This window comes from Plecotus auritus (assembly GCF_963455305.1).
Source record: "Plecotus auritus genome assembly, chromosome: 15".
NCBI lineage: Eukaryota > Metazoa > Chordata > Mammalia > Chiroptera > Vespertilionidae > Plecotus > Plecotus auritus.
In genome coordinates this window covers 6,750,041-6,766,350 of record NC_137781.1, presented here as the reverse complement: position 1 = coordinate 6,766,350, position 16,310 = coordinate 6,750,041, and positions in this window count along the sequence as shown.

Genomic DNA, 16,310 nt, shown 5'->3' with positions numbered 1-16,310 from the left:
CAGTGGGACACACACACACTTGTCTGTTGGGCAGGCCACACGGCTGCCTGGCGAAGGTTTTCCAAGGACAATGTCACGCAGTCCTGAGCATCTTTCCCACGGCTCTGGAGCTGTGGCCTAGTTTAAGATGAATAGTCCCCTGCCCAGCTGGTGTGACTCAGTGGTTGAGCGAGAACCTATGAACCAGGAGGTCATGATTCAATTCCCGGGCAGGGCACATGCCCGGGTTGCCGGCTCCATTCCCAGGGTGGGGCAGCCGATCAGTGATTCTCCATCATCATTGATGTTTCTATCTCTTTCTCCCTCTCCCCTCCTCTCTGAAATAAATAAAAATATATATATTTTAAAAAGATGAACAGTCCTTGCCCTAACCGGTTTGGCTCAGTGGATAGAGCATCGGCCTGCAGACTGAAAGGTCTCAGGCTCGATTCCGGTCAAGGGCATGTACCTGGGTTGCGGGCACATCCCCAGTAGGAAGTGTGCAGGAGGCAGCTGATTGATGATTCTCTCTCATTGATGTTTCTAACTCTCTATCCCTCTCCCTTCCTCTCTGTAAAAAATCAATAAAATATATATAAAAAAAAAAAAAAAAGATGAACAGTCCCCATGTGTGAAGACTCAGGAGAGCAGATCTAGGAGAGGCCGCTAGAGGCCGCACTTGGTCCTTCCCTGTGCAGGTTTGAGGCCGGCTTTGTTCAGCCTCCTCCCCGCTGCAGGCCTCCCCCCCCCCCCCCCCCCACAACTCCCAGCATTGTGTTCTTTCATAACATCCACGCCTTCTGCTTGCGACTCTCTGCATCGGTTTGCCTGAGATCAAATACTAGTCTCGAAGTCAGAGAACCCCGCGGCCCCTAAGTATTTCACCAAGGGAGGGTGCAGTGCTGGGTGGCCCCTTAGAGCCCCTCCTGGCCTCTCAGATCCCTTCCCGCCCGCCCCTGGTGCAGAAGATTTGGTTCCCTGATAACACAAGGCTTCTGCAGCCCAGAGAACTGATCTGGAGAGAAAATGCACCTGAATGCTGCCAAGTGCTCAAAGCTCGGTCAGGCGGCTTCGTTCACAGGGAGGCGCCTGAGGCTGCCCACGGCTCCCCAGGAGGCTGGGCAGGAGTTGACGCTGCAAGAGGAGCCCATTTGGAAGAAATCGGCCAAGGGAGGAAACGAAGCAGAGGTTTCCAGAGGCTGCCCAGCCTGAAAGAGAAGTGTTCAGAGACAACTGACCTCTTCTTTCCTTTTTTGTTTTATTAACCCTCACCTGAGGATATTTTCCATTGATTTTTAGAGAGAGTGAAAGGAAGGGGGAGAGACAGAGAGAAAGAAACATGGGATGTAAGAGAGACAAATCGATTGCCTCGGGCACAGGCCCTGACCAGGTCTGGGGATCAAGCCTGCAGCCGAGGTACGTGCCCTTGACCTTGACCGGAATGGAACCCCGGGACCCTTCAGTCTACAGGCGGACTGACGCTCCAACCATTGAGCAAACTGGCTAGTATGCAACTGAACTCTTTAGGTCCCTGGACATTTTCTTTTTTCTTCTTTTTTTAAAGATTTTTATTGATTTCAGGGAGGAAGGAAGAAGGAGAGAGATGATGAGAGAGAATCATTGATCGGCTGCCTCCTACACACCTAGTACTGGGGATTGAGCCCGAAACCTGGAATCAAACCCAGGACCCTTCAGTATGCAGGCCGACGCTCTATCCATTGAGCCAAACCAGCGAGGTGGTCCCTGGACACTTTCAATGGTGGAGTGAAGACTCAGATAAAGTCTTGACAAGGCAAGCAGGAGAAAGTTGCTCCTAAAAAGTTCCTTGGCCCTAACCGGTTTGGCTCAGTGGATGGAGCGTCGGCCTGCAGACTGAAGGGTCCCGGGTTCCAGTTAAGGGCATGTACCTTGGATGCGGGTACATTCCCAGTAGGGGGTGTGCAGGAGGCAGCTGATCGATGTTTCTCTCTCATTGATGTTTCTAACTCTCTATCCCTCTCCCTTCCTCTCTGTAAAAAAATCAATAAAATATTAAAAAAAAAAAAAAAGTTCCTTGAAGAAATTCTAAGCCGATGGATCACAGTCCCGCGGTGGCACTGTCACAGGGAAAGGAAATCACCCAGCATGTGTAAGCACCTCTCCAGGTACTGCGCTTAGTACTCTCTCTGTTCTGTTGTTCCGTGACCTAACAAGCCAGGGAAGCAAGTACCGTAGAACTATCCCCATTTCCCTGATGTGGAAACTGAGCCTGGAAGATGTGAAGGAATTTTTCAGGGCCAGGTGGTAACAAAGTGGCAGAGCTAAGGTGCTTGTTCCTTTGATTTGTTTATGAATAGGTAATATAGCGCTATTTCAAAAATCGTAAGGCATAGGAAGGTGTACAATTAAAAGTCTCTTGCCCCGCTGAGCCCCCCAAATATCCAGTTCCCTTCATCTCTCGTCTCCTTTGCCACATATACAGGAATCCACCATCATTTCTTTATGCATTTACCATTTAATAACAATATACTTTTTCCCCCTCCATTTTTACACAACTAGGGCATACTGTACTACATACTATTCTGTGACTTGCTTTTTTCACTTAAGATATCTTGTAGCCTGGCCGGTGTGGCTCAGTGGTTGAGCATCTACCTATGGACCAGGAGGTCATGGTTCTACTCCCAGTCAGGGCACATGCCTGGTTTGCGGGCTCAATCCCCAGTAGGGGGCATGCAGGAGGCAGCCAGTCAATGTTTCTCTCTCATCGATGATGTTTCTATCTCTCCCTCTCCCTTTCTCTCTCTCTCTGAAATCAATAAAAACATATATTTAAAAAAAATGTATCTTGCTGAAACCGGTTTGGCTCAGTGGATAGAGCGTCGGCCTGCGGACTGAAAGGTCCCAGGTTCGATTCCGGTCAAGGGCATGTAACTTGGTTGCGGGCACATCCCCAGTGGGAGGTGTGCAGGAGGCAGCTGATCGATGTTTCTCTCTCATCGATGTTTCTAACTCTCTATCCCTCTCCCTTCCTCTCTGTAAAATATCAATAAAATATATTTAAAATATATATATATATATATCTTGTAGATCTTTCCATATCAGCACATTAAGAGTTTCCTCAGTCTTTTCCTCATTCGGTATTTTATTGTATGGACATACCATAATTTAATTAACTAGTCCTCTATTGTTGGATATTGGGTTGTTTACAGTCTTTTGTTACTATAAACAAGGTCGCAGTGCTTACATCATTTGGTACATGCCAGAGCCAGGAGTCACTTCTTTGTAGCTCTAAATAATTTACTCCAAAGCTAACACAGAACTGGTTCCATACGTCAGCTCTGATAGATAAGTGTCCATATCTCTGTCTTTCCCTCACCCCCAATCTTCCTATTTTTCCTTTTCTAGTTATGAAGCCTACTCATTTCTGAGACAGCTACGGAGACTCCGGGCAGAGAGGACTTGTCATTTGATCTCTTTCTGTGGTTGCTTCACTTCATTCCTTAAATACCGACTGTGACTATGACTGGGCTGTACTGGAGATAAAATCTGCAGATGTTGTTCTGCATAAACACGGAATTTCTGCTACCAGTTGGATCACACTGCTTTATACATGTGCCAGGGAAGTTCAAACCCAGAGTACCACAGCCTACACCAGGCATGGATCCCCGAGAGGAGCTGGTGGAAGATGAGCTACAGCAGCCTGTGTCTACCATGAGCCAGCATCTACCATTTCTGGCTGTTGACCTAAAGCAGTGGTCGGCAAACTGCAGCTCTGTTGACTAATGAGTTTGCTGACCACTGACCTAAAGGAACACGAATTGATTGTAGGCAACACATCAGACAGACCCCAGGAAGTCTACCTCCTGGGAAAGACAAAATGCATCACCCAAGATTTCATCCCTGTCATCACTTTTTAGATTTTTGGATTCACCCCTCATGAGACCTTTTTTATCTCTCAAAACAGGATTCAGCAATTAGAGAGAATAGTTGGTGGGGAGGGGGTTGGTGGAAGAGGAAGTGAAGGTTGACTACTTTTCACTTATTTATTTCTGTTAATCCACACCAGAGGATATTTTTCCATTGCTTCTCACAGAGTGTAGAAGGAAGGGAAGGAGGGGAAGAGAAAGAGAGAAACATCAATGTGTCTCGCTCACATCGACTGTTTGCCTCCTGCACGCACCCCGTAGGGAGCAGGGAAGAGAACCCACAATCAAAGTACCTGTGCTTGATTGGGAATTGAACCCTTGACCCTTTGGTTGACCAGGAATCAAAACTGAGACCCTTTGGTGCGCAGGCTGACGCTCTAACCACTTAGCAACACTGACCAGGCCTATGTTTTAAGCATGTGATTCCAACGACATCTGAGTGGTTAGCTGAGAGATTGGTTCACTCTGTGTTGGATGCAGCTCAGTTCAAATCTTCATTCTTGAGCACTGACTACACACCGTCACTATGTTGGTGAATGACAGAAGGCCCAGGTAGGTGCTCCTGTCCAAAGGAGACTCAGACACATACCAGATATTTTCTATGCAGAGAAAGAGATCAATTCAAGGTGATACGAGCTATAATAAAGGTAGAGAAGTAAGCATGGGGTCTCATCTAGCTCAGAGAGGGGGGGAGCAGTCAGTTCAGCAAGACCCAGACAGAGAAATAGTGTGGGTGCCATAACCAAAGTGTAACTTTTTAAAAATATATATATGCCCTGGCTGGTTTGGCTCCATGGATAGAGCATTGGCCTGTGGACTGAAAGGTCCCGGGTTCGACTCCAGTCAAGGGCACATGCCTGTGTTGTGGGCTTGATCCCCAGTAGGGGACGTGCAGGAGGCAGCCGATCGATGATTTTCTCTCATCATTGATATTTCTCTCTCTCTTTCCCTCTCCCATCCTCTCTGAAATCAATAAAAATATATTTTAAAAAAATAAAATAAATATAGATAGATAGATATAGATATAGATATAGATTTCAGAGAAGATGGGAGAAGGAGAGAGAATTAAAAACATCAATGATGAGAAAGAATTATTGATCAGCTGCCTCCTGCACACCCCCCCACTGGGGATGTGCCCACAACCAAGGTACATGCCCTTGACTGGAATCGAACCTGGGACCCTTCAGTCCGCAGGCCACGCTCTATCCACTGAGCCAAACCGGTTTCGGCTGTAACTTATTTTTTAAACACTTGAAAAGTTGAATAGCAAACTAGTAGCCCACATGGAGAACATTTTAAAGGGGAGAACTGAAGTAAATTGGAATTTGATTCTATAAGCCCTTCCTTCTGTTCTTAACTTAATGATATTGGTCTTCTGTAATGAGCTCCCCCTCTTCCTCTTCACCAACCTCAGGAGCATTTCAAGCAGGCAGAGTTCCAGGCAAGCCTTTCTCAACAGCCTCTGCCCTCCTGTCTCTTATCTCTGACCCAGGGCTGTTTTCTGTTCATCACAGGGAAGACCTGAGTTTGCCTTTTCACGTTGCCACCAGCAACCTGAACTCATGCAATTCCTGTGTCTGTTCTTCCAGCTGTTGACTATGAAAGGACAAGCCAACAGCCTTCTGGAAACTCATATGACAGCCCTTCTCTCCCCCCTCCACCCCCCATCCCCGCCCAACCGCCCCCCAAGAATGGAGACACTGGGAAGCTTACAAAGCCCAAATCACTCTGTAAACAGAACTCGCCAGTGTTATCAGAATAATGTCACCTCCAGGTACGGGTGGATTTGCCAGATGTGGTTGAGAAACAAACTTATCAGAGATTCTCTGAAAGGTGGTTTTACAGATGATCTTCCAACAATAATAATGCTAGTAACTGTAGTTAACCTTTATGCAAAGTTTACTTTGTTCCATATTTGGTTCTAAGCTAGCTTCTTCAAGGTCTTATCTCCTTTCATCTCCAGACGTCCTTCTGAAAGCCTGGCATGTGTTCTAGTTAAGATTCAAGTGTCCTTGAGTTCAAATCCCAGCCCTGCCACCTACCATTTTTGTAAGGTCTCTGAACCTCAGTTTTCTCACCTATAAAGTGAGTGTAATAATATTTTCCTTCCAGAAGTGACATAATATAGATTAATGCAGCTGATACATAAATCCACAATGAATGTTTGTTCTCTTCCCACAAATAGCTATTTTTATTTATTTATTTTTATTTCTGTTTGTTTGTTTTTTGTTGTTAATCCTTACCAAAGGATATTTTTCCCATTGATTTTTTTTTTTTTTTTTGAGAGAGAGAGAAACATCAATGTGAGAGACACTTCAATTGGTTGCCTCCTACACACGCCCTGACCAGGGCCAGGGATCAAGCCTAGAACCCAGGTACGTGCCGCTGATCCAAATCTAACCCTGTACTTTTCAGTTACCCTTCAGTCCATGGGCCAATGCTCCAACCACAGGCTAGGGTTTTTTTAAAAATATATTTTATTGATTTTTTTACAGAGAGGCAGAGAGAGGGATAGAGAGTTAGAAACATTGATGAGCGAGAAACATCGATCAGCTGCCTCCTGCACACTCCCTACTGGGGATGTGCCCGCAACCAAGGTACATGCCCTTGACCGGAATCGAACCTGGGACCCTTCAGCCCGCAGGCCGACGCTCTATCCACGGAGCCAAACCGGTCAGGGCTGGGATCATATTTCTTAAACAAGCTTTGACTATAAGGAAAGGATATATGAGAGCAAGCCCAAGTGCCCGTTAAGGATATATTTCCTAATCTGGACTCTCCCCACTCAGAACTTCCTCTCTCACCCCATCCTGGTGAAATCAGAAAAGGAAAGAAACGCTTGGGCTCTGAGGCCCAGTTCAATTTTAGCTCTAGGTGTTTGGGTCATGGGGAAGTGGCAGGTTTTTGAAATGCTGACATGCTGACACTTAAGCACATCGCTGGATCCTGTTATAGCTCAGAGAAAGTATATAAAGAACTTGGCCTTAGGTGAGCTTTCCAAAAATGAAACAATGCCTAGGATGATGTAAGCGGTGAGGCTTGGGCATGGGAAGACTGGGGTTTGAATCTCAGCTTCACACTGGTCAGCCGTGTGACCTTGGGAACGAATGAATAATACTTTGTCACTTTATACCCCACCCTTTTGTTCACCTGTGAAGTCGTGAGAGCAACGCCTTTCATAGCATTGTTGTGCTGCTCAACCCAAGTCCACACCCTTCTCCTTTGTGGTCAAAGGCTTACGCCACATGAGTCTATAGGGACTCCTCCTAGCTCAGGCCTGAACACCTAGTGAATTGTTGGAAACCCACTTCCAAATATCACTTTGTGGTGTGTGTTTTTTAAATATGTCTTCATTGATTTTAGAGAGAGGAAGGGAGAGGGGTAAAGAGATAGAAACATTGATGAGAAACATCATTCCGCTGCCTCCTGCACGTCCCCTACTGGGGATCAAGCCCACAACCTGGGCACGTGCCCTGACCGGGAACTGAAGCAATGACCTCTTCCAAGGTTCATGGGTCGATTCTCAACCACTGAGGCCACACCAGCCGGGCTCACCGTGTTTTCTAAGGGATCTGTGTTGGGATTATTTCCAGGCTCTGCAGCATGTGTCTGCCCATGTAGAAGGAACAGCTGGCATCTGTCACATGGCCCGTGGCGGAGCATGGTGCCCACCCCATCATGCTTTTTGTTCCCAACTTCCTTTTTGTTTCCAGCAGTGACGGCCTTTCATCTTTCTGGAAAATGCCTTCATCTCCAACTGGGAGTAACCCACTTCCTCTAGTGCCCATGCCTGAGACCGTCAGTCTCTGTCTACTTCCTACTCCTCCCCCTTTGCTTTCTCCTGCATTTCCGGAGGCATTTCCCTCTCCTTCCAATGACTTTCTGTGTTTCTCATTCGCTTTGTGTCCTCTTTCCTTTGCTGCCTCTTGGGAACCAAGGCTGAAACCCACTGCCTCCTTTTTCCATTGCTCATCCTGCTATTTCTGTTCCCTTGTCCCTTCTCGCAAAGTAACCCAAGAAAGAAGTGCCTTAAATACACCTCACACCACTTAACTGGAGGCAGTAAGGTTAAAAAATAGCTCGGCTGGTGTGGCTCAGTGGTTGGATTCCAGTCAGGGCACATGCCTGGGTTTCAGGCTTGGTCCCGAGTAAGGGGGCGATCAATGGTTCTCTCTCATCATTGATGTTTCCATCTCCCTCTCCCTTTCCCTTCCTCTCTGAAATCAATAAAAATATATTAAAATGTTTTTAATTAAGTAAAAAAACGCAAAAAACTTCTTGATAAATTTGTAAATCAGATTATCCCATTTTACAAATGCCTTCAGAAGAAAAGAGGTTTTGTTCTTCAATAGGTTCTTGCTTTCTTTTAGATTTAGGACTGGAATTTTATTATTATTATTATTATTATTATTTCATCAGCTCTTTGATGCTTTTATGAAGATGGGAAGAAAAATTAATCAGCATGCGTAGTTATTTTCAGTAGTAAGGTTGGTCCAAATTTCTAGCCCTTCAGTTACAGAAAACTCAAAATTCTAAGACTTGTCCAACTTTCACAGCAATCCTGTGACGTACACCCAATTAACCTGATTTTTCCAATGAGGGAAATGTGATTCAGGGAGTCTAAGTAACTTGCAAAAGGTCACACAGCTAACAGATAATGGGGCCAAGATTCCAGTCCAAGTTTCCCTAAATTCAGTCCTTACACTTCCTCCACATTCCCAAGTTCACCACTCACTAGCTGTCTGACCTTGGGGGAATCATGTAACCTCTCTGTGCTTAAATTTCTTCATTTGCATGAAGATAGTAGAAGAAGCTACATTAAAGAACTGTGCAGGTGAAATGAGGTAATGCATGGAAAGATTTATAGCTATGCCTTGAACACAGAAACAACTTAATAAATGTTTATAGTTATAATTATTATACTTCTATAGCAAAATTGGTCTTGTTTAGAAGGTAGAAGTTGATGGTTTGTTTAGAGTAGAATATTTGCCAATCTCTCTCTCTCTCTCTCTCTCTCTCTCTCTCTCTCTCTCTCTCTTTCTCTCTCTCTCTCTTTTTCATTCATTCAACACTTATTGGCCACCTCTAGTGTATACGGACTCCTACACAGGTTACACTTTGGCCTTCCCAAGCCTTGGGCCAAGGCCAAGGGTGTCTCCCCGCTCTGGGAGTGCTATTTTCTAAAGGGAGGAGTTACTTCCTTTCTGGTCTCTAGGATAAGAGGGGAGGCCTGTCTGAGTAAATGTTTTGGAGTGACAGTATTTGTTGATCTCCTTTCCTATGTTGTCCTCCTGTTTCTTTCAGCTTCCAGTTGCACAGTGGATACATTCTAGAGCAGGGATTTCTGCCACCAGACCTCTCCCCTCTCCGATGACAGGAATTCTAAAGCATTAGTTGACTGGCTCTGTTTTTGCAAGCTTTAGCAACCTGTCCAGAGACTACTAGTCCCTCCTGAAAGACGAGAGGCAAACCCCAGCAGAGCCAGAGTCATCTGTGAGGTGAAAAAGCATCACCACGGTCCCTTTAGTTGGATGGCCCAATTCCGCCACTGACCAGCTGGGTGACTTTGGTGAAGTCATTTAATCTCTCTGTCCATTTTCCTCCTCTGAAAAATGGGGATAATTACAAAACCTCCTTGTGGTTAATTGTGGGGATCAGATGAGTTCATGTCTACAGAATGTTTGGAGCGGGGTTTGGCATACAGGAAGTAATTATATGGTAATGGGGTAGTCCTGAGGATGCTGATAATTTTCTGAAATGATCATTTCCCCCTTATTTATTTGGCAAGATTATATTAATCCTTTACAACTTGGGTAAAATACTATCTCCTCTGTCAAGCCTTTTTTGACTCAGTGTAACCACAAACCTTTACATACGTGCTTCTCCTGGGGCCCTCAGCACACCCTATTGCAATGATTTGTTCATCACTGTATCCCCAGTTGCTTTAGAGAGCTTGACACGTAATAGATGCTCAGTTAATATTTGATCGAATGGTGGGGTTTGTTGTTTTTTTTTTTAGTCTCCTGATTAAACAAACAAACAAAAAAACACCATAAAACATTATTCTTTCATTTGAATTGTTTCTCTGGAATATAAACTTCATATGAGCAGCCCCATTATCTACTTCATTTTATTCTGCATGCGATATAGGAGTCAGGAAAAGGACTAAACCACGATAAAACTGATATTAGCAAAAAAGTTGGGCCAATGAGTCAAAAATCAGTGATGGAGAAATGCTCACAGAATTTTTCCTGCTTATGGGGGGATGTAGATTTTTTAAAAAGATGTTTTTATTGATTTCAGAGAGAGGAAGGGAGAGGGACAGGGAGATAGAAACATCAATGATGAGAAAGAATCCTTGATCAGATGCCTCCTGCATGGCCCCTACTGAGGATTGAACCTGCAACCCAGGCATGGGACCTGCCCAGGAATAGAACCATAACCTCCTGGTTCATAGGTTGATGCTCAACCCCTGAGCAACACCAGCTGGGCTGGGATGTGGGTTTGATTCAACTTCATGGTTTGGCTGTATTCATGTTGAAAACACTGAATTCAGGATTAGAAGACTTGGATTTAGGTGCCCAGATTCAGTCCCTATTTATTATGTGACATTGAGCAAAACCAAGTCTCCGTAAACTTCACTTTCCTCATCTGTTAAATGGGTTTAATACTACTTATCAGATAGTGATGTTGGAATACGAGTAAGGCAGCGATTTTCAACCTGTTTCATCTCATGGCACATATAAACTAATTACTAAAATTCTGCAACACTCCACATATTATATATAGTTTGCCAATCTGACAAAAAAAATAGGCATACTTTTGATGCATTCACACCAGATGGCTACTGTTGTGTTGGCTGTTGTCATTTTTTTGTTTGACATCTAAGGGAAAAGAGGTCAGTGCCTCTGGCTAAGTAGTCAAGTACTGCATTTTTTTTTAATATATTTTATTGATATTTTATCAGAGAGGAAGGGAGAGGGATAGAGAGCTAGAAACATCGATGAGAGAGAAACATCGATCAGCTGCCTCCTGCACACCTCCCACTGGTGATGTGCCCGCAACCAAGGTACATGCCCTTGACCGGAATCGAACCCGGGACCCTTCAGTCCGCAGGCTGACGCTCTATCCACTGAGCCAAACCGGTTTCGGCTGCATTTTTTTTTTTTTTGTCTATTTTGTTTTGTTTGTTAATCTTCACCCTAGGATACTTTCCCATTGTTTTTTTGTTTTGTTTTGTTTTGTTTTTTAGATAGAGTGGAAGGCAGAGGGAAAGACACAGAGAGAGAAACATCGATGGGAGAGAGACACATGGATTGATTGCCTCCCGCATGTGCCCAGACCAGGGCTGGGGATCAAGTCTGCAACCAAGGTTCTGCCCTTGACCAGAATCGAACCTGGGACCCTTCAGTTCGCAGGCCGATGCTCTATCCACTGAGCCAAACTGGCCAGGGCAAGTATTGCATGTTTTTTTATATATATATTTTTTATTGATTTTTTACAGAGAGGAAGGGAGAGGGATAGAGAGTTAGAAACATTGATGAGAGAGAAACATCGATCAGCTGCCTCCTGCACACTCCCTACTGAGGATGTGCCTGAAACCTCGGTACATGCCCTTCACCGGAATTGAACCTGGGACCCTTGAGTCCGCAGGCCGACGCTCTATCCACTGAGCCAAACTGGTTAGGGCTAGGCCTATCCATTTTATAAACACAACCAGACAAAATACTTCACCAGGGAACAGACAATCCTCATGGATTTTTGGAGATTTTTTTCAAATAACTGAGCTTGATTCCAGAGAAAACAGCCCCAGGGACCTGCTTGAGAAGCACAGAGGAGAGCTCATGCTTTCCCCATGACTTGACTTTCTCTGACACATCCATCACCATCACAGGAAGTCGTGGGCAGCCCTAGTTGGGAGTCTGAGAGCAGACAGAAGCCTCTCTTACATGATGCAGACTTGGAAACGAGCTCAGAGTCCACGAGAACAACGTTGGCCAGAGAGTGAAAAAGATTCTTTCCAGCCCGGCCAGTGTGGCTCAGTGGTTGAGCATCAACCCATTAACCAAGAGGTCACTGGTTCAATTCCCAGTCAAAGCACATGCCCGGATTGTGGGTTTAATTCCCGATTCCCAGTGGGGGGTGTGCAGGAGGCAGCCAATTGATGTTTCTCTTGCATCGATGTTTCTATTTCTCTATTCCTCTCCCTTTCTCTCTCTAAAAATCAATAAAGACATATTTTAAAAAATTTTAAAGTATATATAAAAAAGATTCTTCCCAAGAGGGATCAAGGATCCCCGAGGAGGAATCAAGCCACAGGGGTGGGGTGGTAGAGGCAGCAAAGGGTCCCGCCTCTGAGTCATTAAAGGCCAGGCTCTGCATCCTGGATTTAGTGATATATCTTCTGATCCTCATTATTAATCTGGCTGAACTCTTCCCCGCCCCTTTAAGAAAGCCAGAGACCTTTCATAACGGAATGAAGCAATATTATTTTGGTATTTCTTTAGTCCATTAAGACCATATTCTTGAGCCAGGAACCAAGTTACACATTGGAGAAATTACAAAATACTAGAACAGCCTAGCTGGTGTGGCTCCGTGGTTGAGCGCCAACCTGTGAACCAGGAAGTCACTGTTCGATCCCCAGTCAGGGCACATGCCCAGGTTGCAGGCTCAATCCCCAGTAGGGGACGTGTAGGAGGCATCGGATCAATAATTCTCTCTCCTCATTGATACCTCTACCTCTCTCTCTTCCTCTCCCTTCCTCTCTGAAGTCAATAAAATATATTTAAGCAATAAAATAAAATACTAGAAAATGGAAGGAATTTAGAGAACATCAGTCAGAACCCACAGAAGCTGAGATCCAGAAATGAAGTGACATGTCCATGGGCAAGCAGCAAGTGAGACCAGAACTCAGGTGTTTTCACTCCCAGCCCAGAACTACAGAACTCCACCCTCCCAGCCTCCAAACCACAACCTGGAGAATCCAGATGCTTCCAGTTGTCAGCTGCAGTCCAGAGAGAGGGTGGATCTAGGTCATAAGTGCAGTCTGCTATCCAAACAACCTAGCTCAACTGCCAAGGCAATTCATTTTGAAACCTCCTACCAAGCTAGGCTGCATGACATCAGCATCTGTCTGAAGAAGGTTCCGGTTGTCATTACACCCATTAGGATTGCATCAAGGATCAAATATGTTAACCCATCCAGTTCCCTTCCTCACCAAGTCTTCCCCAAGCAGGCTTTCTCTTATCTATAATTTCTTCCAAACTTCCCTAGAGCCTACGTAAAAGAGCTGGGTAAGATGCCAAGACTGTGTTGACAATGCTCTATACCCCAGTTTAACTTTTACTTAACATCTGAAGAAAAAAAATTTTTTTAATATATTTCTTTATTGATTTCAGAGAGGAAGGGAGAAGGAGAGAGAGATAGAAACATCAATGATGAGAGAGAATCATTGATCAGCTGCCTCCCGCATGCCCACCACTGGGGATCGAGCCCGAAACCCAGGCATGTGCCCTTGGCCGGAATCAAACCAGGGACCCTTCAGTCTGCAGGCTGATGCTCTATCCACTGAGCCAAGCCAGCTAGGGCTGAAGAAAATTTTTAAAAAATGAAATACTGGACTGGCTGGCATGGTTCAGTGGCTGAGCCTCGACCTATGAACCAGGAGGTCATGGCTGGATTCCTAGTCAGGGCACATGCCTGGGTTGCAGGCTTGATCCCCAGTAGGGGATGTGTAGGAGACAGCGGATCCATGATTCTCTCTTATCATTGATGTTTCTCTCTCTGTCTCCCTCTCTGAAATTAATGAAAAAATATTTTTTAAAAAAGAAATACTACTATGTGCCACACACATTCCATTTGATATCCCATTTAATTCTCACAACAGCCCTGTGAGTTAACTTAGCCACGATTTGCAATTGAGGAAGCAGAGGCAGGAGATGACTGTCTCCAGATCACACATTTAGCATGTGGTAAAGCCTTTGCTGAGTCTTCCTGTCTCCTTGTGGCACCTGGTCCATCATATTGAAGATTAACAAACCTGGTGTAGTTTATGTACATGTATAAACTCTATGTATATATTACTCTATGCCTAATAGACATATACATGAGGTCCATTTCTAAGCAATGCCTGGGAAAAGTAACTGCACTTCGAATACTCAGAAAATAAAGTTCACACACAAGCCTCTGTTTCACCGAGTCTCCGTGAAACTTCCTACTGAAGAATGTTTCAAACATTGAAATCACCACAAAATTAAAGGCAGAAGATTCTTCATCCCACTAAGCCTGAATCACATCTGGATTTAACCTGAGCTCCAGTCCATTCTGGGCCACATAAACCTGCCCTTTGTGCTGTAGAGAAGAATAGTATACCAACGTCACCAAACTCCAAACTAGTTTACATCAACAGAAAGTTACTATTTAGTAAGGGATTGCTGTGTGCTACACACTTGTGTGCCTTTTAAATTAATTACTTCCCAGCAATCATAGGACAGAATCACCACTATTAGCATCATCTTTATATTTAGCTAGCAAGTAAATTCCACCCAGCAAGTAAGAGACAGAGTCATGCCCATAATCGCCAGGCTATGACTTCACCCAGCTGTAGAGAACAGCACAGAGGAAGGTTCTGATGAGAAGTTAAGGTAGGCTTGGAAGATTAAAACTGCAGACCAGCCAAAACCGGTTTGGCTCAGTGGATAGAGCGTTGGCCTGCGGACTGAAGGGTCCCAGGTTCGATTCCGGTCAAGGGCACGTAACTTGGTTGCGGGCACATCCCCAGTAGGAGGTGTGCAGGAGGCAGCTGATTGATGTTTCTCTCTCATCAATGTTTCTGACTCTCTATCCCTCTTCCTTCCTCTCTGTAAAAAATCAATAAAATATATTTAAAAAAAAACAAAACAAAACTGCAGACCAGTGTCCATAGGTAAGAGCCTTACCTTCAGAGTCCTCTGTCCTCAGCTGTGGAGGTGACAGATCCATTAATTGAACTCCAGTAAGAGGTGGCACTGTGACTTGTTTAATGTAACCCTACCCAGAGAAAGGTGGCCTTGCCGTTCTCTAAGAATTGCCAGAAAGTTCACACGCAGATAAAACTAGGATAACAGGAATGGTCCCCACCTTGTGTGGAAGAGAGTTTCAACTCTTCTTCCAACTGGTCAGTTTGGGGAGATGGTTTGACTTTGTTTTTGCTACCAGTGTCAGTATTAACAGGTAATAACACCTACTTGGGATTGACCTCATTCTATTGCCCAAGAGCCTCTTATCTCATCTCCTCCACACAATACCTTAATGGTATGCAGCCATGAGGGAGGCCACTGTCCCACACCCAGGAGATTTTTCTTTCTACTTCTGGGCTTCTGCTGGAGCTTCTGACCCCTGCTAATCTCTACCCTTAAAAATCTTCCTGACTTTTCACATCCAGCTCTGGTCACGTCTTCATGGTCTACCTTGGTGTTTGGCTAATGGGCTATTATTTTATTTGGGAGTGGCTTTTTAAGAAATATATTTTTATTTATTTCAGAGAGGGAATGAGAGGAAGAGAGAGAGATAGAAGTATCAATAATGAGAGACAATCACTGGTTGGCTGCCTCCTGCATGCCCCACACTGGGAATTGAGCCCACAACCTGGGCATGTGCCCTGACCCAGAATTGAGCTGTCATTTCCTGGTTTATAGGTTGATGCTCAACCACTGAGCCACACCGGCTGGACTGGGAGTGTTTTACGTGGCCTATTTTGCATGTTTTATTTCCCTTCATTCAGAAGCTTCTCAAAGTCGGGATCATATTTTTTATTTATTTGGCTCCCCACCCATAACACATAGCAGTACACTTTTCCTTCTTCTGCTCAGCTTTCAATATAAGGAAAAACATGCATAAGCAAAGAGCTAGGAGAATAAGGCAGAGGTCTGGATTTTCCAGTCTTCCAAAAAATAGATATTCTCTCGGGGAATTTTCATGTGAGTTACTTGATTGTCAATCAGATATCACTCAGGCATTAATGACTTTTGAAAACAGAACTAAGACTCATTGAAGACCTCTAGGCCAGCTTCCTTACATACATTATTTCAATTAATCCTCACAACAACCATAAATAGCAAGTCATGTTTTTCTCATCTCCACAATGAGAAAAACAACTCTGGGATGTTAAGAATTTTCCCAAGGCCTTCTGGACTCAAAACCCAACCTGATTCCAAAGGATGATTTTCTACTCAATTGTACACTCTCCAGTTCTGCCCAGGGTTTAATTGCCCATCCCTTTCATTTCTTTTCTTTGTGTGTGACAGGTTTATCTGTAAGCTGCATTATATGGACTCCAAGAGAGATTGATAGTAAACTCAGGAAACAGGGATCAGGGAAGAAGAAAAAAAATCAACAAAATTTTCTGAGCCCCTACTCCATGCCAGGCTGTATTATACTAGCTTCCTT